General features: G+C 47.8%; 1 protein-coding gene across 1 annotated transcript in view; it reads right to left on the bottom strand.

Annotated features, from left to right (window-relative positions):
- Positions 1 to 21734, bottom strand: part of CLF (SET domain-containing protein) — a 129082-nt gene that overhangs the window by 106568 nt on the left and 780 nt on the right. The window lies entirely within an intron of this gene.

Genomic DNA, 21734 nt, shown 5'->3' on the forward strand with positions numbered 1-21734 from the left:
AGGCTTTCCCTTGTTGTGCTTCATCTCCTGTGCGAGAGCAATCGCTACCGCCTTGTTGAGATCGATTGGGTCGAGGACTTCGACATCAAACCTGATATAGTCGTCCGACCCGAAAATGAAAGCCTCTTTGCGCTCATCATCCGTTTTGCATAATTGGGTGCCGAGCTGCAAACACGATTAGGGAAAAACATAACTGGCATACCATTTTGCTTCAGACTGCGCCAATCGTCTTTCAACTGTGCTAGGCACTGTGGAGGCATAAACCGCGCCTTGAGCTTGTCTTGGAAGTCAGCCCAATTGAAGGAAAGGGGCGCGCCATCCTCGGCTTCCTCCAGGTGCGTGGCCAACTGTGCCTTGCCATGAGTGGTACCAAATAATGGCATCACCGGCAAGGTACATAGCTGTTGTCAAAACCTTGCTATTCCCTGTCTTCTTAGTTGTCGCAAAATAAGCATTAAATTGATGCAACCAAGAATGAATAATCGTAGCATCCATCTTACCATCGTACTTACTGAACTGGATCTTCTCTATGACAGGGTTGTTGAAGTCCGAATCTCGGCTTGCGCCACTTGATGAACTACCAACATCTTTGGCTGGCTCGGACTTCGAGGTGAGAACCTGTCGAACCAATTCTTGCATGCGTAGTTCTCTCTGTGCCTCACGCTCAGCCTGTCTTTCTTTGGCCGCCAAGCACGCTTGCTCACGCTCACGCTCCATGGCCTCTTGTCGTACTCCTTTTCTTTCTTTTCGTCCGTCGGCCGCCAAGCGTGCTTCACGATCCAAGGTTTCCTGTCTGATTTGGCGGTCACGCTCCTCGGCTTTTTGTCGATCTGCTTTTCTTTCTTTTCGTTCCTCGACCGCCAAGCGTGCTTTGCGAGCCAAGGTTTCCTGTCGTTCTGCTTGTCTTTCTAGTTGTGCCATCGCAACCCGATTCGCTTCTTGTTGTTGTGCCCACGCAACGCGATTTGCTTCTTGTTGTTGTGCCATCATGTCCATCATCGACTTGACTAAAGCCTCCATACGTTGGTGCAAACCGTGGCATAGATGGGGAAGGGAGAGGGTCAGAAAAACCTCCTGGTGGGAAAAATTCTTCTTCATGCTCACCACCTTCATGCAAAGTATCCATTCCGCTTCCGGTGATGACCATACACTGAGATCTTTGGTTCTTAAGTTTACGAGGAACTTGGGTTCTTGTGGGTCTTGGGTTCTTGAGAGTCTTGAGATTCTTGGGGGTCTTGAGGTTCTTGGGTTCTTGAGTTCTTGAGGTTCTTCTTTAGCTTGCAATCTGTGTTAGAGAAGGATCTTCTCTTCACCCGAGCTCTTCTCTTTCCTGCGGACGCACCCCTTGACGGCCTTGCGCTCACACCAAGGTTGCTTTTTCCCACCTCACATCGATTGGCCAACCGCTAAGTGCACGGTCCGCTCTCAATGAGTGAAAAGAGAAAAAGGGGAGACTGGGCAAGCCCTTCTTTCTTGGGATTCCTGTCACTCTTCAAAAACACGATTAGGAATTGACACGCCCAAGAGGACTTGGGTTACGTGCGACCTCAACAAGCAAAAAAAAATATGTGGTGCTTGTGGTTCTTTCCTGGAGTGATACAGAACACTGCCAAAGCTCTGATACCAATGTAAGGTGCAGTGGAAGTGAATGTTGAACTTCCCTCAAGATAAGTGCTCCGAACTGTGCTCAAGGGTTCCTTTTACTTACGAAAGGGAGAGCCTTCCGTTCCTTTAGTGAGAGAGTGCAATGGACACAAACAAAGTGGATGAACACTGTGAATGAAGATACATGAGACTGAGAGATAGAGAGAGAAGAATACGACACCAGAATGTTGTCAAACCCTCCTCTGAAGGCCCACTCTCTATGGTGAGAGTGGTCTACTTATGATTGCACAAATCTCTACAATGCTTTGGACTTGCCGACGATGTCAACGACGATGAGGACAACGACGAGATGGGCTGAAATCTGAAAATGTTAAGGGCTGAAATCTGCAAATCTTTATCTGCTGAATTCAGACTCTATGTCGATGACGACAATGCGACGACGACGCTCTGGAAACGCAGATGCTGAAATCTGCGTTTTCTGGGCTGAAACTGTAAACTTCGCGGGATCTGATCGTGCGGCGAGGATCTGCTGCGGGAAGGTGAGATCTACAAGGTTCGGGACTTCTACTGCGATGTCTGACTGCTGAAAACTGAAAACGCTGGTGCTTCTTGAAGTCTTGTCGCGAAGGATCTGCAAAACGCTGAGGTTGATTTGCTAATCAAAAACGCTATGGCTGAATTCTGGTCTCCTGTCGCCGGTTGTCCTGCAATTGCAAAACGCTAGACTGATCTGCTGTTCTACTGTCACCGGGAATCTGCAAGTGCAAAAACGCTGGCTGATCTGGGTACAAAAACGCTAGCTTGTTGCAGATGGTGCAAAACGCTAGGGTCTTGGTGGGGGTCCTGCTGAGAAGGTGTCTATTGAGCAAAGGTGCTCCTGCTGCCTCTTCTGCCAGAATTGCTAGCGCTAGGTTTTTCTTATATAGTCACTTATTGAATTTGCCCTACCTAGTTCCCAACAAAAGTCACTTAAAAATAATAAGTGAAAAATGTCAAAATTAGGGAAAATAGGTCTATGGACTATAAAAATGCTCTTGATGGGTTCTGATGGTAATCTGATGATCATGTTGTGTGCAACCAGAGGATATGCACCTAATCTAAGTGTTTGGTCATGCACGGTCTGCGACCAGACTCACAAAAGTGCCAGATCACTTCCTATTCTAGACTCACTGAATTGAACTAAACCCTTGTCATGAAGTAGCTTGTCCACGTACACATAGCGTTAGATGTGCACGTGACATCCTCTGAACTGCTAGATGGCCTCCCATGCCTCCTAGACTTTTTCACAAATCTACTTTTCTTGCTTTTTCTCCGCTACTTCTACCTTTTCTCATCCTCTCTAGAATTAGAGGAACGTGGTAAGTAACCCCAAAAAGAAGGGCTTGTCCGACCTCCCCTCGTTCCTCTATTCCACTCATTGCGAGCGGACCTTGCACATTAGGCAAGCCAATCGACATGAGGTGGGAAAAAGCAACTTTAATGTGAGCGCAAGGCTCACGCAAGGCCACCAACTTACCAAGCGGTGCACCTGCAGGAAAGAGTTGAGCTTGGGTAAGAGAAATGCCTTCTTAAGCCAAGAACCCAAGTAACCCAAGTACCCAAATACCCCAGTACTCGATGCATGGTTATCACCAGAAGCGGAATGGATACTTTGCATGAAGGTGATGAGTCTGAAGTTGGAGAAGAAGTCTGTACATTGGGAGGACCTGTCACAAAGTGATGACGTGGCATGCCCAACTGGAAGAGAAATGGCCAAGTGGACAAGAGGAACTGAACCCAGAAGTTGCCTATCGATTGAAAGAACTTATGAGCACCTGCCGTGGGGCCTAAAGCCCTAAAAACCCAAAGCTTGAACTCTGAGGATGATTTTTGTAAAACGAACTGACATGCTGAAGTGGCATATACGGATGTTGACGTGGCAGTGGCTATACGGAATTACCACGAATTGCGTTGGAGTTGCCACGTGGCAAGCTGTACGGATTTCCGCAAATAGCGCTGGCTGTCTTGGGCAAATTTCAACACTAGCTTTTAGGAGCAGATGCTTTTGGCAAATTGCTTTTGGGGCTTTGCTTTTGGGCCACCCTTGTACTCTCTATAAGAGCCCTTGGCTCCTCACTCTACAAAGCATCTCGACGCAAAGTCTAAGAGAAAAGGACCCTCGGGAGTTGTACCTTGACGGCTAAATAATAAAGAAATACCGAAAGGGGCGCCAATCTTTGAGGACCGTGTGTCTGGGCGCGAAACTCCGTCGTGCCATGTCAACTCTCTCTCTCTCTCTCTCTCTCTCTCTCTCTCTCTCTCTCTCTCTCTCTCTCTCTCTCTCTCTCTCTCTCTCTGCTGCACCAGCGCGCGGACCTGCTGCACCAGCGCGCGGACCTGCTGCACCAGCGCGCGTACCTGCTGTTGTGCTGCCCCAGGCACATTACTACTGTGCTGCGCGCTGCTGTGTCACCCCAGTGCTCAGCGCGCCCACCCCACCTGCACAGCACCCCTGGTATCCGCCTGTTGCTGTTATACTTGCTGCTGCTGCTGAACTGCCTTGCTGCACACGTACTCCCTCTCTTCCCCTCGCGCAGCCCCCCTCCAGCTTCCCCTTCACGCAGCCCCTACTCGCTCCCATCACGCAGCCATCTCTCTCTCTCTCTCTCTCTCTCTCTCTCTCTCTCTCTCTCTCTCTCTCTCTCTCTCTCTCTCTCTCTCTCTCTCTCTCTCACACACACACACACACACGGATACATACCCACACACATAATACACGCATATACGCATACACACACGTACTCCCTCTCTTCCCCTTCTCCCCTCTTCTTCACAATATGAAGAGAGGGTAGCTTCGAAGACAACCATGTCTTCCCCCACCATCAAGACGCCGACATCGACAATGAAGACAACCTTCATGCTCACGAACAAGAGGCTTGCACAATTGGAGAAGGACATGAAAGAATGGTGGATGGAGAGAGAAATATGGAGGGAGGAGAAAGCCACCTTCATCAAGCTATGGAACGAAGAGAAGGAGGACATGAGAGCGGAAATCCAAAACCTCAAAGAGGAGAAGGAGAGAAGGGAACGGGAGAACGAGAAGGAGAGGGAGAGATGGAGGAAAGAGCAAGAAGAGATGAAGGCACAAATCGATCTCCTTCATGCTTCCATCACATCCCTCACCCCCGAGGAAGGAGAGATTAAAGAGGAGGCTAAGGAAGCCCTCAAGGAGGAGATCACCAAAGCCCTCACCGCAAGCATTGAGGACAAATTAGAGGCCACCAAAGAAGGATGGGTCGAAGTGGTCAAAAAGAATATCAAGAAGGTAGCAAGAGAGGAAGCCCAAAAAGATGAGGTACTCATAGTACACACAACCATCGACGAGGAGAAGATGCGACAAGCTCGCCGTCTCAATGTGCGAGTGACCGGCATCAAAGAAGAAGAAGGGTCTACACCCGAGAGCGATGGGAAAGCTTTATGCAAGAAAGTGGGATACAAGGAAGAAGAGATCCCTTTCTCCAAAGTTTGGAGAGCCGCCAAAGATCCAAAGAAGAGAGCTCTCATCCTCCAATTCGCCTCCGAGGAGTCTCGAACTTCTTTCCTCCGAAAGAGGGTCATCTTGAGAGGACTAGAAGGCCCCCCGATTTATCTTGATGATGACCTCACAAAGATGCAACAAGATCACCGTCGTGCGTGCATGCCTAGAGTCCACCAAGCCCGCAAAGAAGGGAAGAAGGCAGTATATCGAGATGGCAGGGTCATCATTGATGGCAAGACCATCGCATAGGGACTCGCGGCCTGTGGGACACACGAGGAGATTCATGTCACGGTTTGGAATTGCAATGGAGACCTATGGACACACCCAGAGAGACTTGAGGAGGTGATGAGAGGTCGAGACATCATTCTACTTACAGAGACACACGAGAGCCCAGAGAGAGGGCTACCACGGATACATGGATTCCAGTGGGAGTCTCTACATCGGGGATGTATGCGCCAGCACACCACTCGCGGTTCAGGAGGAGTGGCCATACTCTTTAGACAGGGGCTTCACAACAGACTACAGATTGTTGCCCGGGACCCATAGGCCCGCTACATGTGGATTCGCCTCGAGCTCTCACGAGACAGGATCGTCTACATTGCCCTTTGCTACTTTGCTCCCACAGGCTCCAGATTCGCCCCTACTGAGCAGGAGTCACCGTACGCATGCCTCACGGAGGAGATTATGGAGTACTCCACACTGGGTGAAGTCTTCCTTATGGGAGACTTCAATGCTCGTACGCGCAGTGAGCAGTGTGAGGCATATGACCACGAGGACCCAGAGGCACTACACACTCTAGATGAGGAGGCTACTATGAGAGATACAGCAGACAGAGCTCCAGTCACAGCCTACGGACGACATCTACTTCGACTTGGCTCCCAGCACCGTCTCGTTATTTATAACGGGATGGCCCAGTGGCCCACCTCAGGGGGCCTGACTTGTATGCCACATGGAGTTACAGAGGGAGGGGGGAGTACAGTCGACTATATTCTGGGACCCAGGGAGGCTACACACCTTATCACATCCGTCACCATTCCACCCATACCCATCGGAGCCGACCACACATACCTCTCTTTCTCCATCACCGGAGATACCATCCCACACAGCTCCACAGCGCACACTCCACACACCACCATCCATTTCACACATGGGCTAGCCCCTCTTAACTCGGCCGAGGTCGAGCATGGCCTATGCCTCCTCCACCCATCCACACCACTCTCAGTTCTCACATCACATATCTCTTCCGTTCTCCACACTTCAGCTATTAGCTCTTTTCTACACACCACTCACACAGGACGCACTCCCCCTCCCGGGACTATGCCTCAGAACCGCTGGTATGATGATGAGTGCAGAGGGCTATACCGACGCCTCCGTGCACGGCGAGCCTTAGGAGAGATCACAGAGAGAGAGGCCAGACGGCATATGAAGACGCTGACACGCCAAAAGCGGCGAGCATTCGAAGAGGCACAGGAGCTTGAGCTATACCGCCTATTCATGAGCATGGATAGCGCGACGGCATGGCGCACCCTGCGCGAGCCACGTCCGACTACAGCTATTGAGGATCCACAGATATGGCATGATTATGCAGAGCGACTTTATGAGGTGCCAGGGCAGCCTCCTATCCCACAGCCACACGGGCCACGCCCCACGTGCTCTTCCTTCTTACAGCAGAGATGGTAGAGATGGCCATACACCGCATGCAGCACAGACGATCAGCTGACCATACTGGATTACAGAGTGAGCACATCATTTATGCGGCCTCCACTATAGCCCCGTTGATTGCACATGTCTTCAACCGGCCTATAGGGGAGGGCTTCCCAGAGGAGTGGACACAGCACACCATAGTGCCTATCCACAAATCTGGCGACACCCTGGACCCAGGGAACTACAGGACTATCATGATTGGCCACACGATGGCCAAGCTATATGGAGCAGTACTTGAGGCACAGCTCAGCCGCTACGCAGAGACCGAGGGTTTACGAGCTCCAGGCCAGGCAGGTTTCAGACGAGCTTTCTCCACCACTGATCACATCTTCGTTCTGCGCTGCCTCATTGATGGGGCAAAGGCGCGGAAGAAGAGGCTTTACTGCTGCTTTGTGGATTTCCGCAAGGCCTTTGACACAGTCCCACGCGAGAGACTCTTCCAGCGCCTTCACAGCATTGGGGTACCAACAGAGATGATTTGGGCCATATATACTCTCTACGAGAGGGTGACGGGTCGGGTTCGTTGCCCAGGCGGTTTTTCAGAGACCATTGCTAGCACCATTGGTGTTAAGCAAGGATGCCCACTCTCCCCGACACTCTTTGGGCTCTACATCGACGAGATCTCCGACTACATACTGCGAGCAGGGGGAGAGGGGAGCGACTTGGCAGGTACTCCGGTCCACATCATGTTATATGCTGATGATATTGTGTTGATTTCAGAGTCACCCGAGGGCTTGCAACGCCATCTTGAGGCCTTGGACGAATTCAGCACACACAGGGGGTTGACTGTGAACCTTGGCAAAACCAAGGTCATGGTCTTTCACACATCCAGTGCAGTGAGGAGCGCTGCCACCTTCACAGCAGCAGGAGGACAGGTTGATGTAGTCACCTCCTATGTCTACCTTGGCATCACATTCACCAGCCTACCAGGACCCTTCACTATGAGGCAGGCTGCTGCTGACAGGCTCACCCGAGGAGATGCAGCTCTGACCATGCTAGAGCGGAGGTGCCACCAGGCACACTTTCAGGAGCCCCGCACGAAGGGGTGGCTTTTCGACACCTTAGTCACCCCGGCCCTGATGTACTCGGCGGCAGTATGGGCACCAGGATTGACAGCTGACCAGTGGACACAGCTTGAGAGGCCACAGGTATGTATGATCTCACGCTTGCTTCGCAGCAAGAAGACAGTGCCACATGACATTATTAGAGCCGAGCTCGCCACACCACCTATGGTTGTAGAGGCACTATTCCAGACAGTCTGCTTCCTCCAGAGGATGAGAGAGCTACCTCCTGACAGACTTACTCGTAGAGCATTTGAGGCAGCTATACAGCTATCAGAGAGTGGGCATGAGAGAGCATGGTACTCACAGGTCAGAGCATGGTTTGAGGGACACGGTCTTGACATGGAGAGCCTACCACCATTCCAGTACGACCCCCACTCACCATACATTCACCTCTCTCGCAGTGAGAGGAACTTGGTATTGAGACAGGATCTGTGGCAGCTATACACTAGGAGAGTCTGGGAGTCACCTGGCTTGGGGACGAGGATGTCAGATTACAGAGACCAGTTTCTCACCATATTGTCTGGGGGGTTCATACAGAGACCACGCTATATGGACACATATATGCCACATAGCTCACGGGTGGCGATTGGTCAGCTGAGAGTGGCTTCACACAGGTTAGAGATTGAGATCGGGAGACACACTGGTGTTCCAAGGGAGGAGCGAGTCTGCAGAGCCTGCACAGAGGAGGTAGAGAGTGAGGAGCACTTTGTATGTAGATGCAGAGCATACACTGAGATCAGAGGCAAGTATGAGGCCTTATTCAGAGGACAGCCCACTCTCCGAGAGATCATGGACTCTCGAGATCAGAGACAGCTCGGACGTTTCTTACTAGAGATACAAAGCCATCGGGACACACTACTACAGCCACACACAGCTACACAGACAGAGGGGAGACAGTCGCAGCTCACAGACTTCTTTCAGAGGATTGCCGCCCCTCCCTCACCAGACACTCAGAGGGGAGTGACACTCCCACAGGCGGAGGTGAACCGAGCTAGACGACGACCACGAGTCACAGGCTACAGGGGCGCGAGCTCCCACCACCGACAGATCGAGGAGATCTGAGCCCGGGAGCGCCGTGCCACTGAGGAGCGAGTAGCTCAGATGAGGGCCGACCCGACAGCTTTCATCCGGGTAGCCTTGGCACCAGCCCCGCCCATGTACCACATCTTACATCCCCCCATTAGTACAGGATGGAGCTAGATAGCTTGATGCATTCTCATGATTGTACTACCTTGAGCATATAGACATGCATATACCCCTAGAGAGATAGAGCTCCATCCCTCCTCAGATACTCCACTACCTACATTCAGTTCAGTTTTGTATCAGTTTTGTTTCATTTGTCTTTCCGATAGACGGATGACATACACACCATGTACATCTGTTTTGTCTCATAGGCCGATTTCAGCCTGACATAGACGTTAAAAATCTTTCTTTCTCTCTCTCTCTCTCTCTCTCTCTCTCTCTCTCTCTCTCTCTCTCTCTCTCTCTCTCTCTCTCTCTCTCTCTCGGGTCAATATACACCATCTCTCTACACAGTCTTAGGGTAGCCACCTCTTCCAGATCCGCCAAATTCATGCGCACACACACATGCGCTTTCTTTACCGCCGAGATGGTAAAGAAATCCATTGACAGGATGAAGATTAGGAGAGCATATGATCACGATGGCCTCGTAGCAAAGCATTTTATACATGCCAAAGATCTACTGCAGAGCTTCTAGCAGTGATGTTCAACCGCGCCATGTGCGAGGGCCTACCTGATACTTGGGAATTTGTCCACAATTGTACATATCTTCAACCCTATGGAGCCTGAGAATTACCGCACTATCATGATTGGACACACATTGGCACGGTTGTACGCATCCATCCTTGAGCAACAGTTGAGTAGATGAGCAGAGAGAAAGGGTGTACGAGCAACAGGACAAGCGGGTTTTAGGAGAGGTTTCTCTACTTTTGATCATATTCTGACACTCAGAGCCATTATTGAGGAGGGCAGATCACGTGGGAGACGGCTCTATTGTTGCTTTGTGGATTTCCGCAATGCCTTCGACACAGTGCCCAGAGCTAGATTGATGCGTAGACTACAAGAAATGGGGGTACCCAAAGAGTTGGTTTGGGGGATCATGGCTCTATACAAGTCAGTAGTGGGGCATGTATGCACTCGAGGGGATTTCTGATTTGGTTCACTCCACTATTGGGGTGAAGCAGGGCTGCCTGCTATCTCCTACGCTATTTGGCATGTATGTGGATGAGGATACTGAATACATTGAAAGGGATGGTGATCTAGGAGCACAATTGGCAGGGACATGGATCCCACTATTGTTACATGATGATGATATTGTGTTGATTTCTGACTCCCCGGAGGGGATGCAGCGTCATTTAGATGCTTTGTACACAGTTAGATGCCCACGATAGTGGATTGTCCGTTAACCTAGGAAAAACCAAGGTTATGGTGTTTAACAAAGGCACATATACTATTGGCTCCAGTTCATACTTATTAGGAATAATCTTCTGAAGATACCTCCTAAGCATCGTCATCATTCAACAAAAGAGAGACTTCAGACTCGAACTCAGCTCGTTAAACTTCCACCTTGCTCACCAACAGCAACAACGCTTTTCTAGTCAGCGCACTGAACATCAAAATTTAAAAAAATCGCTCTACCTCTCAGCTTCCTTACTCTGCCCGTCACCCTATGCATGCAAGGCCAAGCAGCAGGGCATCCACGTGCGAGCAATAGTGTATGAGGGTGGCCTTGCGCCCATGACTGCTCCTAGCTTAGGCATGTCGGTCTCCAAACTCCCACCTTAGCCATCTAATGGCCTTTCCTCTCGATTGAGGGCATCTTTGAAGATTCCTACGAAAAGGAATTTTCAAAATCGGTGCCACATACCACCCCACCACAGTGGGTCAAGAGGTCATGTCACAAACCGGTGACATGGCAGGACCCCGGATACACACACACAAACAGCCCTTGCTAACGTGGCAGTAGCCCGTAAAACGCGTTGGGCTGATGACGTGGCAGATCTCCAGAAATCGCGTCGATAGGCTGACGTGGCAGGCCGTACGGATCTCTGCCTTTTTCGCTGACATGCTGACATGGTAGTGTACGGACGCCCATAATTTGCGTTGGCTGCTTTTGGCTGGCAGATTTTGGATTAAAAGATTTTTGGCAGCTTTTGAGTTTCAAAAACTTTTGAGTTTGAGATTTGGGGCTCTGCTTTTGGGCATCCCTTGTAACAATAAAAAGGTCCACGGGTCCTCATTACTCAGAGCATCTCGACGCAGAGTTTGAGTGTGAGTTCTCGCAAACTCCCTTGTACTTTGCACACAAATTAATATAAAAAGAAATACCGATAGGGGCAGCCGTGTCGTCTTTTGTGGACTGTTTTAAAGTAAATCTCTGTTGTGTCGCTGGCGTTCTAAGCATCATGTCCCAATCCATGATGTCGACGCGGGGTTTATTTGCTCGAGTAAAGTCCAACATTATGTTGAAAGGGTGTAGGCCGTTGTGCACTATACCAGCTGACTGAGCAGCCACAACACCATCAATTAAAGCATGTAAAATTGTTGGCATCTACTCAAATCACTGCTTTGATCCATGCAATCTCTATCTCTGGTAAGTGCTGATTTGATGGTGGCAGCGACCTCCAGCCATGTTGCAGCCTATGCATGTAGAGTCTGAACGCTCCATGGGCAAATGGCAAGCGGCGCATCATGTTCCCCAAGGTGCCCCCCATTGTAGTATGCAAAGATTGTGGTCCAAGGAGCCTCCGTGGTAAAGTCAATGCATCTTACAATGGAGGGGTGAAGAGTTTGCATTCCTTGCTTTGGATGAAATCTATCAAATTTTGCCTCACTCCCTCCCTTGTAGCATTTTCCCACATATGTAATGTCGGCAGAATCTAGACTTGGGGTGTCCAAGTTTGTTACAGTGAGATCAGAGCACAGAAAGATTCTTCTTCTACAGAGGATCTAGACTTGGGGTGTCCAAGTTTGTTAGAGTGATATTAGAGCACCGAAAGATTCTTCTTCTAAGGAGGATCCGATCCTTGCACACGTAGACTTTTGTGAAAGAATCTGTGGCGTGATCTCGGACTTATTAGCCACTCTCACCCTTCATACATCGCGCATTGGGCGCGCTCCCGTCTTCATCACTCTGTCTTACAGGGCATAAAGCCATAAAGAATCCTAGATTACACATGGGTTCTCGTGAAGAATCTGACAGAGATGACACCTCTAAGTGGGAAGCAAAGAAAAGTTGAAAATCCGGCGCAGGAACTGAAAAAAAGAATGAAGATTTGGGCCAAAAAAAAAATTTGATGGACAAGTTTGCCAAAACGAAGTACAAACGTCAACTGCAAATTGGCATATGTGTGAACAGATTGATTAAGTACTCCAGGGACCCGAGATTGGCGAGACACCTGAAGAATTACCGATAAGATTTACTCAAGATTGCATGTAGCCATTGCTTCTCCTCTCAGGTAGGGAGGAAAGCCGAAAGGACAGACGAGTGCTGAAAAGGGGAACCTGTACACGCAGAAAGAGATGGACCAGATTTCAAAGGACCACTAGAAGATAATCAGGAAGCCCTCATTTTTCTTTGATGGAGGAGCCAAGGGCTCGACTTGGAATTACACCCGAGAGGCTGAGGCCACAGGAGGAGGCAGTTCTAGTGGCACCCGGACAGGATGTTGCCATTACACCGCTCATTGGCAAACTTCGTTTGCAATGTCAGGGGTATTTAGGGCGCGAGAACTTCTATAATGCCCTTGGAAGGTTGTGACCTCCTCCTAGAAATCCCTTGATACCACAAGAACAACGCTATAGTTGACTATCGAGTTGAGAAAGCGACTTTGACAAATGAAGGGCAAAGAGATTGTACTTGATGAAATTCAATTTCTTTACTCGATTTTTCTTGAGAGAACTAAATGATGATTGAAGGTCAAATATGTTTGACATCGAAAAGAAAAGACAAGATTTTTCTGCAATAGAGGCTGACTGTTTCTTTGAAGGCGTACAAAGCGAGTTACCTCCTTTACGTCGTAAAGATCACATGATTGATTCGTAGTAGTACACCACCGAACCGGCCACCTTATAGAGTTAGCCGAGGCCAAGATAAAGAAACTGTCACAAACTATTGACGTGTCAAGCCCTGAAGAGCGGAGCCAACTTGCAGATCTCGGCCAAGGGGCTCAACTCTAGAAGAAGCAGCATAAGAAGAAGCAAAAGCAACATAAGAAGCAAAAGCAACTGATGACGTGGCAAATCTACACAAACAACCCGGATTTCGCGTCGACTGCTGACGTGGCAGACCGTACGGATTTCCGGAGATTGCGTTGACATGAACCAGAACAGATTTCCACATTACGAGGATCGATGATATACTTGACAGACTTCAGAATTCTACTTGCCGTATTGATATGAAGAGTGATTATCATCAATTTTGTATTGCTTTTGGAGACGTCTACAAGACAGCTTTCAGGACGACTTTTTGGATTTTCACAGAATACCAATTATTTGTGGGTTTTCCAAACACTGAGGAAGCATAAATTGCTTATAAATGTGAAAAAAAGAAAAGAGCGAGTTTTCTTGCCTGAGATACATTTCTTGAGACACATCCTCTCAATAGAAAGGGTACAGATACACACGGCCATATACAGTTTGACGTCGCCTTCTCTAGAGAGTGGCTCTCAGAACATTCCAGGGAGCGAGAGGCGGCATATTACTTCAAAGGAACGGTGCGGATGAATGTCATCACGACTTGGCATCACTTGAAAATGACTGAGAAAGATACATTGGATAACTATTGCCAGAGATTTTGGGATACTTGAGTCTTGTTTGCCAACGTCTTCGTTTCGAAAGATTACTTTGAAAGACCAGATTGAGCGGGTCCCAGGGCACAAGGAAAGAAAGGATAAAGGGAATCAGCTAGTAGATCATAACACTCCCCAGACACAAGATAAGATTGAGACTATTCCTGATTGGCCAGATTTGAAGAAAGTTCATGAAGTTGGAAGCTTCTTCGGCTTGTGTTCTAACTACCGGTGGTTCATTCGAAAGTTTGCAGAGCTAGCTTCCCCTTTGCACATTCTGACACAAAAAGAGTCCCTTTCTCATGGAGACCCACAGAGGTGACTTCCTTTCAGACACTGAAAGAGAAATTGACTACTTGACCAATGTTGGTTTTATTGGACTTGCAAAAGCCATTCGAAGTATATTGTGATGCTTGTGGTCGTAGTCTGGGAGCGGTCTTAATGTAAGAAGGCCATGTGATTGCCTATGAAAGGCGATTGTTTTCAAGGCCAGAATTGATAGCACAGATCTATGAGAAAGAGCTTTTGGCAGTGATCCGTGCTCTTACTCAGTGGCAACAATACTTAATCGGAGCCGATTTTATGGTCTTCACTAATCACCAGAGTTTATGCTACTTCTTGTCACATAAGCAGCTTTCGGAAAAGCAGATGCGGTGGGCTAACACCTTGTCACAATTTCACTTCTAGATTGTCCATGTTCAGGGACTGAAGAACTTGGTGGCAGATGCTTTGTCTCGAAAGCCGCTAGTCTTGGCTATTTCCGCGATTCATCATAGAAGCTTCGAGGACATGGTTGATCAGTACGCCACAGATCCATATTTTTCGGATGTATTCACTCGAATACAGAATGGGGAGGTAGCAACGGGATATTCCATACGGGATGGCTACTTGATGAAGAAAACAATGTTGTGCGTTACATAGTTGTTGAGGGAAAAGGTTCTGATTGAATGCCATTATCCACCTTTTACGGGTCACCGCGGCATCAACACCACCTTGAAAGGTGTGGAGCGTTACTTCTTTTGGCTGAGACTCAAGAAAGATGTGGGCGATTTTGTACGCAATTGCTTGGTATGCCAAAAGGTCAAGTTTGACAGGCATAAAGCACAAGGATTGTTACAGCCTTTACCCATTCCCACCCGCCCGCCCCTCGGAAAGTATTGCAATGGATTTCATTTTTTGATCTCCCAAAGACAGAGTGAGCACGATGGCATCTGGACTGTTATTGACAGATTTAGCAAGCAAGCTCATTTCATTCCAGTGAAGAAAACAGTCAAGCCAGACCATTTACCGAGATTGTTCATTGCCCAGATATTTCGACTACATGGCATGCCTGAGACAATAGTCTCCGACAGAGATCCCCGATTCACGAGTTTATTTTGGAGGGCTATTTGGGGGAACATTGGCACACGGTTGCAGTTCTCGTCATCATTCCACCCGCAGACAGATGGGCAATTTGAGATTGCAAATTCAGTTGTTCTCGATTTATTGACGCTTACATTTCTGATCAGAAGACTCAATGGGAAAAAAAATTGCCCTCGGTGGAATTTGCCTACAATAACACGATCCACTCTTCAACGGGGAAGGCCCCATTTGAGATCACTGAAGGTGCTTCAAAGGTTCTACCCTTCCTTAGCACTAAAGATAAGATTTTTGAAGGTGACGAGTACATGAGGGACTTGGACACTGCTTTTGCCAAGGTCCGGGAGGCTTTAGAGAAATCTCAAGAAAGACATAAGAAGGCAGCAGATCAACATCGTCGCAATTTGAAATTAAAGGACGATTGGGTGCTCTTACGTTTTGAGAAGGCACGCCTAAGAAAACGAAAAGAAAAGGAGCGGCTTTTTCCAAAGCTTGGCATGAGGTATTATGGCCCTTCCAGATAAAAGAAAAGATAAATGATGTCTCCTTTAGACTGAAGTTGCCCGATACTTGAAAGATTCACAATGCATTTCATGCGAGTCTATTGAAGCCTTTAAAAGGCGATGTGCTTGATGATGGGAAGCCTGATGAGCAATCCGAAGTGGAGGAAAGCGAGGAGATACTCCTTCCAGAACTGATTTTGGCACATAAGGACAGAAAGATAAAAGGTAAAGCGATTAGGCGGTTCTTGGTTGAGTTCAAGAACTATCCTGCATTGGATGCGAAGTGGATGGAGGAGGAGGACCTAGCAGATACTCCTCAGATTTTGGAACTTTACCTTGAAGCATTCGGTTTAGCATAGTCTACTCCGATAGAACCCTGATTTCAACATGGGTGAATCTAGTGCAGTGGGTTTGCACAAGAGGGGAGTCACTCTGCTCCTTTGTGAACGGATTACCCCGATTTTGAATAGAGTCACTGATGTCCCCCTTTGGGTTTCAGGGATATTAGTGGGCTGACAGTATTCTGTTCTATGACTTTATGAACTGGAATTCCCGAAAATGAAATTGATTGATTTGTACTTGACTTGTTTGAGTGCAGGAACTGAAAGACGAAATGGCTGCAGCATTTCGGTCTCATAAATCTCTATAGACATGACTGCAATAAGGATTAGTTAATGGGGAATCCATGAGGTTCGGAAGGGATCTAGATGCGATTACTAAATACGTTGCCGATTAATCATGGTCTAAGATTTGGAATAAATTTGTATGTGATTTGTCATGTGATGTCCTCTGATGTCAAGTGATGTCCTTTGATGTCCGGAGATGTGACTGTCGTCATGTACAAGTGCTAGATGTGTCATGTCTAATGCATCGGTACTAAAAGTCAATGTCCACTAAGACAGTTTATGGCCTCTGTCTGTTTTGCAAGAGTAATCGAGGGCGATTACAATTCTTTCAAGAGGGGGGTATGTCACAAACTGGTGACGTGGCAGGACCCCGGATACACACACACACAGCCCTTGCTGACATGGCAGCAGCCCGTAAAACACGTTGGGCTGATGACGTGGCAGATCTCTGGAAATCGCGCTGATAGGCTGACGTGGCAAGCCGTAGGAATCTCCGCCTTTTCCGCTGACATGATGACATGGTAGTGTACGGATGCCCATAATTTGCGCTAGCTGCTTTTGGCTGGCAGATTTTGGATTAAAAGATTTTTGGCAGCTTTTGAGTTTGAGATTTTGGGGCTCTGCTTTTGGGTATCCCTTGTAACAATAAAAAGGTCCACGGGCCCTCATTCTCAGAGCATCTGAATGCAGAGTCTGAGTGTGAGTTCCCGCAGACTCCCTTGTACTTTGCACACACATTAATATAAAAAGAAATACCGAAAGGGGTGGAACTACGCCGGGCCGTGTCGTCTTTTGTGAACTGTTTTAAAGTGAATCTTTGCTGTGTCGTGGTAGAATCTATACTTGGGGTGTCCAAGTTTGTTACACGTCAAGCTTCAGCACCCACTTTTACTTATGGCCAGAAGACGGTGGAGTATACAGATGCATACACCTATCTTGGGGTAGTCTTCAATGGACCAATGTTTTCATTGAAGAGAGCAGCAAAGACTAGCTTGACGAGAGCTTATGCAGCCTTGGGAGGATCGGAGAAGATGTGTTCACAGGTTCAGTTTCAGGAACCTCGAACAAAGCTGTCGCTTTTTGACACTCTAGTGGCTTTAGCTATGCTTTATGGGGTTCAGATTTGTGGGGACTCTCAATAGACCACCATGGAAGATCTGGTAGCACTGATGGATGGAGATGTATGGAGGGGCCATGAGCTCTCGGCTGGTTCGGGCTAAGGCCTCAGTACCACACAAGATTATTCGAGCCGAGCTAGTTGTCCCCCCTCTCGTAGTTGAGGCCCTCACTAGATCAGTTTCCTTCATGCATAATTTATGGGACCTCCCCAGAGACATATGCTCGGCTAGCCCTTGAGTCAACCTGACAGCTAGCGCTACAGGGGGACACAACATGCTGCTATGGGCAGATGACATCATGGTTTCAGTCACATGGCTTCAGCATGGATAGACTGCCCCCATTCCAGTACTCCTTGGGTGCACCATCCCTTTCTCTCACACGGACTAACATCATTAGACTTATACCTCAAGATTTGATTCGACTAGATACCAGAAGCACATGGATGCAGCCGGTACAAGAGTTGGGCACGAAGATGGCTTTCTATAGAGAGCATCTTCTCCAACTAACTTAGGATGGATATGTGATCACACCGGCCTACATGGACACTCATTTATCCTATGGGATACAATGTGCTATTGGTCAGATGCGCACATCATTGCATCGGTTAGAGATTGAGACTGGCAGATTTAGGAGAGTACCAGTAGAAGTCAGGATATGCCAATTGTGTCATATAGAGCAAGAGATAAAGTTACATCACATTTGTCATTGTCCGGTATACTATGAGATACGAGGCCGCTTTCACTGTCTATTCAGAGAGGGCTTTGAAACATTGGCTAGAGTCATGAGAAACCAGGATCAGAGATGCCTCGGGTTGTTTTTGCTAGAGCTGCGCAGACACAAGGAGAGTCTTTTGAGGAGACCAGGCAGTGGGAGACATTCACAGAGGGAGATCGCTGACTTTGTTTAGAGCAGGGACTCGGCAACCATATGAGCATGCTTCACAGCAGACTTCACAGCCCACTTATACCAAAGGAATAGTAGCGGACAGAGCCACTGAGCTCGGGAGAGCTAGATGCCCACGTCTTCGAGGGCGACCACGACATCGACGACGGCTCCATCAAAGGATCCGGACTATTCTAGCACGATATGGGAGACGCCCAGTACGACTATTTAGTATTTATAGAGGCGGACATTGACGAAGCTCTTCAGCGACCGATGCAATACTTTGTCGGACAACGCCCAATGCCAAGCATCCTTGGGCATTGATGATGATGATGATGAATTCAGTCTGACGATTTTAGTCTTTTAGTTTAGTCTTTCACTTTAGTTCATTTTATTTTTGCACCCAAACATTGGATTAGATCCACAAGGATTGTATCAGTTTGGTCTCATAGGTCATTTTGGCCTTTTGAAGACGTTTTATATAAAATTTCATTTCATTTCTCTCTCTCTCTCTCTCTCTCTCTCTCTCTCTCTCTCTCTCTCTCTCTCTCTCTCTCTCTCTCTCTCTCTCTCTCTCTCTCTCTCTCTCTCTCTCTCTCTCTCTCTCTCATCATCCTAAATCTACAAGCAAAAAGTGGCCAGCTGGAAGAAGGCGAAATTCAGCCATCCATGATGGAAGAATTGAATACCATGAGAGAAGAAATACGGGTTATCAAGGAAGGTGAGGAGAAGGAAGTCATGGGCCGCAGTCATCTCCGCAACACAAAAGAAAGTAGAGGAGGCCGAAAAATGGATTGAGGTTGCCAAGAAAGGGAAAGGTAAGGAAGCTCCTTGTACACTCACTCTTATTAACATGACCCTCGAAGAGGAACAAAGGAGGAGGATGAGGGCTCTACATGTGAGGGTAACCGACCTCAAGGACATAAACAATGTGGAAAAAGAGGTCACAAGCCTCACATCCATGACGGGGGTGGACAAGCCTTCACACACAAAGGCATGGAGAGTGGGCAAGAAGAGTGATGGCCCGGGAGAATCTTCAAAAGGGAGAGCTCTCATACTACGCTTCCCCTCCTTGGAAGAGAAGAAGGAATTCTTGAGAAAGAGGCCTACTCTCAAGAAGACGGGTATTTTTCTCGGTGATGATCTCACTCTCTCACAGCTTGCGCATATGAGAGAGGTAATGCCAGAGATTACGGCGGCAAGGAAGAAGGGAAAGATGGCCTTTTAAAGAGATGGTCGGGTGGTGATTGTAGAGCGGCGCTCTACATGATGGTGTGAGACCTATGGGACCACACTGAAGATGGCTACTTGGAATTGTAATGGATCTATGAGGTTGGACGTTGGTGCCTTTGAGGACAGTTTCAGAGATAGGGACATTGTTTTCTTCTCAGAGACGCATCACGCCCCCGGACAGCTTATGCCACATGTGGTGGGATACAGATGGGAGATAGCCCACAAGACAGTCGCGAGATCAGAGCATGGGAGTAGAGGTTTAGGAGGAGTAGCACTGCTATTTAGGGAGGAGTTACAACCACTACTACATATTGTACGGAGAGATGATCATGCTAGATACATGTGGGTGAGGTTGAGAGCTGACACAGGCCGATTTCTATACATTGCCATATGTTACTTCCCCCCCAGTACGTCAGTATATGCTACATCCAGAGGACAATCGCCTTTCTCTATACTAGAAGATGATATATAAGAGTTTTCTAGGGATGGAGATATCATCCTCCTAGGGGACTTCAATGCCCGAACGAAAAACTCTCTTCTACGACACTTCATATGAGATGCTTAGAGAGCTGGATGTGGGTGAGGTGGGGCTTGACAGATGCTCACATGACAGAGAGCAGACAGAGTATGGGAAATACCTCACAGAGATGACCACTGCACATGGGTTAGCCATACTTAATGGCTTACAACGATTTCCTCGAGTAGCCGGTTTCACAGCATAGAGTATTATAAGATACGGGGCCGTTTTCACTGCTTGTTCAGAGAGGGTTTCTGTCCTTTCTCTAGGGTCATGAGTTATGAGGATCATGGATGTCTTGGGCTATATCTACTTGAGTTACACAGATATAGAGACACTTTACTGGGGAGAGATAGAGAGAGACAGTCCCAGAGACAGATTACAGATTTATTTTCACTAGATATGGGACAGCCAGAGAAGCAGTCATCATTGCAGAGCTCGGCCCACACTCATTCAACCACTATCGGCACTCTCATCGACCAAGCACTGGAGCTACGTAGATCCAGATGGCCACGATTGAGGAGAGGGGCTACACAGCATCGATGGAGACTACAGCAGAGGATTCGAGCCATACTCTCTCGATATCGAGAGTGCAGATGAGGATGGATTCTAGTAGTAGTATCTAGTTCTTTTGTACCCATATATGGTTTAGATTCACCATTTTGTAACAGATTGGTCTCATAAGTCATTTTGGCCTTTTGAAGACGTTAATATAACATTTCATTTCTCTCTCTCTCGTACGGGCAGCAGGGCAGGCGGGTTTCAGGAGGTTTCACTACTCGATCATATTCTAACACTTAGCCATTATTGAGGAGGGGAGATCACGTGGAAGACGGCTCTATTGTTGCTTTGTGGACTTCCGCAAAGCCTTAGATACAGTGCCCAGCGCTAGATTGATGCACAGACTGCAAGAGATGGGGGTACCCAAAGAGTTGATTTGGGGGATCATGGCTCTATACAAGTCAATAGTGGGGCATGTATGCACTCTAGAGGGGATTTCTGATTTGGTTCACTCCACTATTGGGGTGAAACAAGGTTGCGCACTATCTCCTACACTATTTGGTATGTATGTGGATGAGGTTGCTAACTACATTGAGAGGGACGGTGATAAAGGAGCACAGTTGGCAGGGACATGGATCCCACTATTGTTATATGCTCATGATATTGTGTTGATCTCCAACTCCCCGGAGGAGATGCAGCGTCATTTAGATGCTCTCTCTCTCTCTCTCTCTCTCTCTCTCTCTCTCTCTCTCTCTCTCTCTCTCTCTCTCTCATAACAAGTCTTGAGTTTAACTCTCCTCTAGCACTAAAGAAGAGGTATTAGAGATATCTCATCACCAGATGGTGGCATCCTAGGTTGTATGGAAACATTGGCACTGCATATGCATTTTAGCCATTTTGCCCATATATTAGCGTTTTATGCTGATGTGGCATAATTATAAGGTATTATGCAGATGTGCTACATCTTAATTGATAATATACTTTGATGATGTGGCAGCCCAAAATTGGGGAAGCCCCTTTTTCTTGTATTCTAAACCACTAATATTGATATATACGTGATCCCTGGCCGTCATAGTCATTTATCGCGTTGTATGAGCACTCTCTAGAGTTTTTTATTTATTGCTCCTCTCTTCATTCTTTTCAATGGATTCCACATAGCAGTGAGGATTTTGTGGTTTTCTTTGCTATCTATAGTTCATTTGTTATCTTCATTTGTCCATTTCAGTTGCTCACTGTTGATCTAAGTCCAGCAAAGTGACCAATGTTATTCTAGAATGGTACTTTCTACTCACTC

The sequence above is a fragment of the Adiantum capillus-veneris genome, chromosome 26 (genome assembly GCF_014529385.1).
Source record: "Adiantum capillus-veneris isolate H3 chromosome 26, ASM1452938v2, whole genome shotgun sequence".
Classification (NCBI taxonomy): domain Eukaryota; kingdom Viridiplantae; phylum Streptophyta; class Polypodiopsida; order Polypodiales; family Pteridaceae; genus Adiantum; species Adiantum capillus-veneris.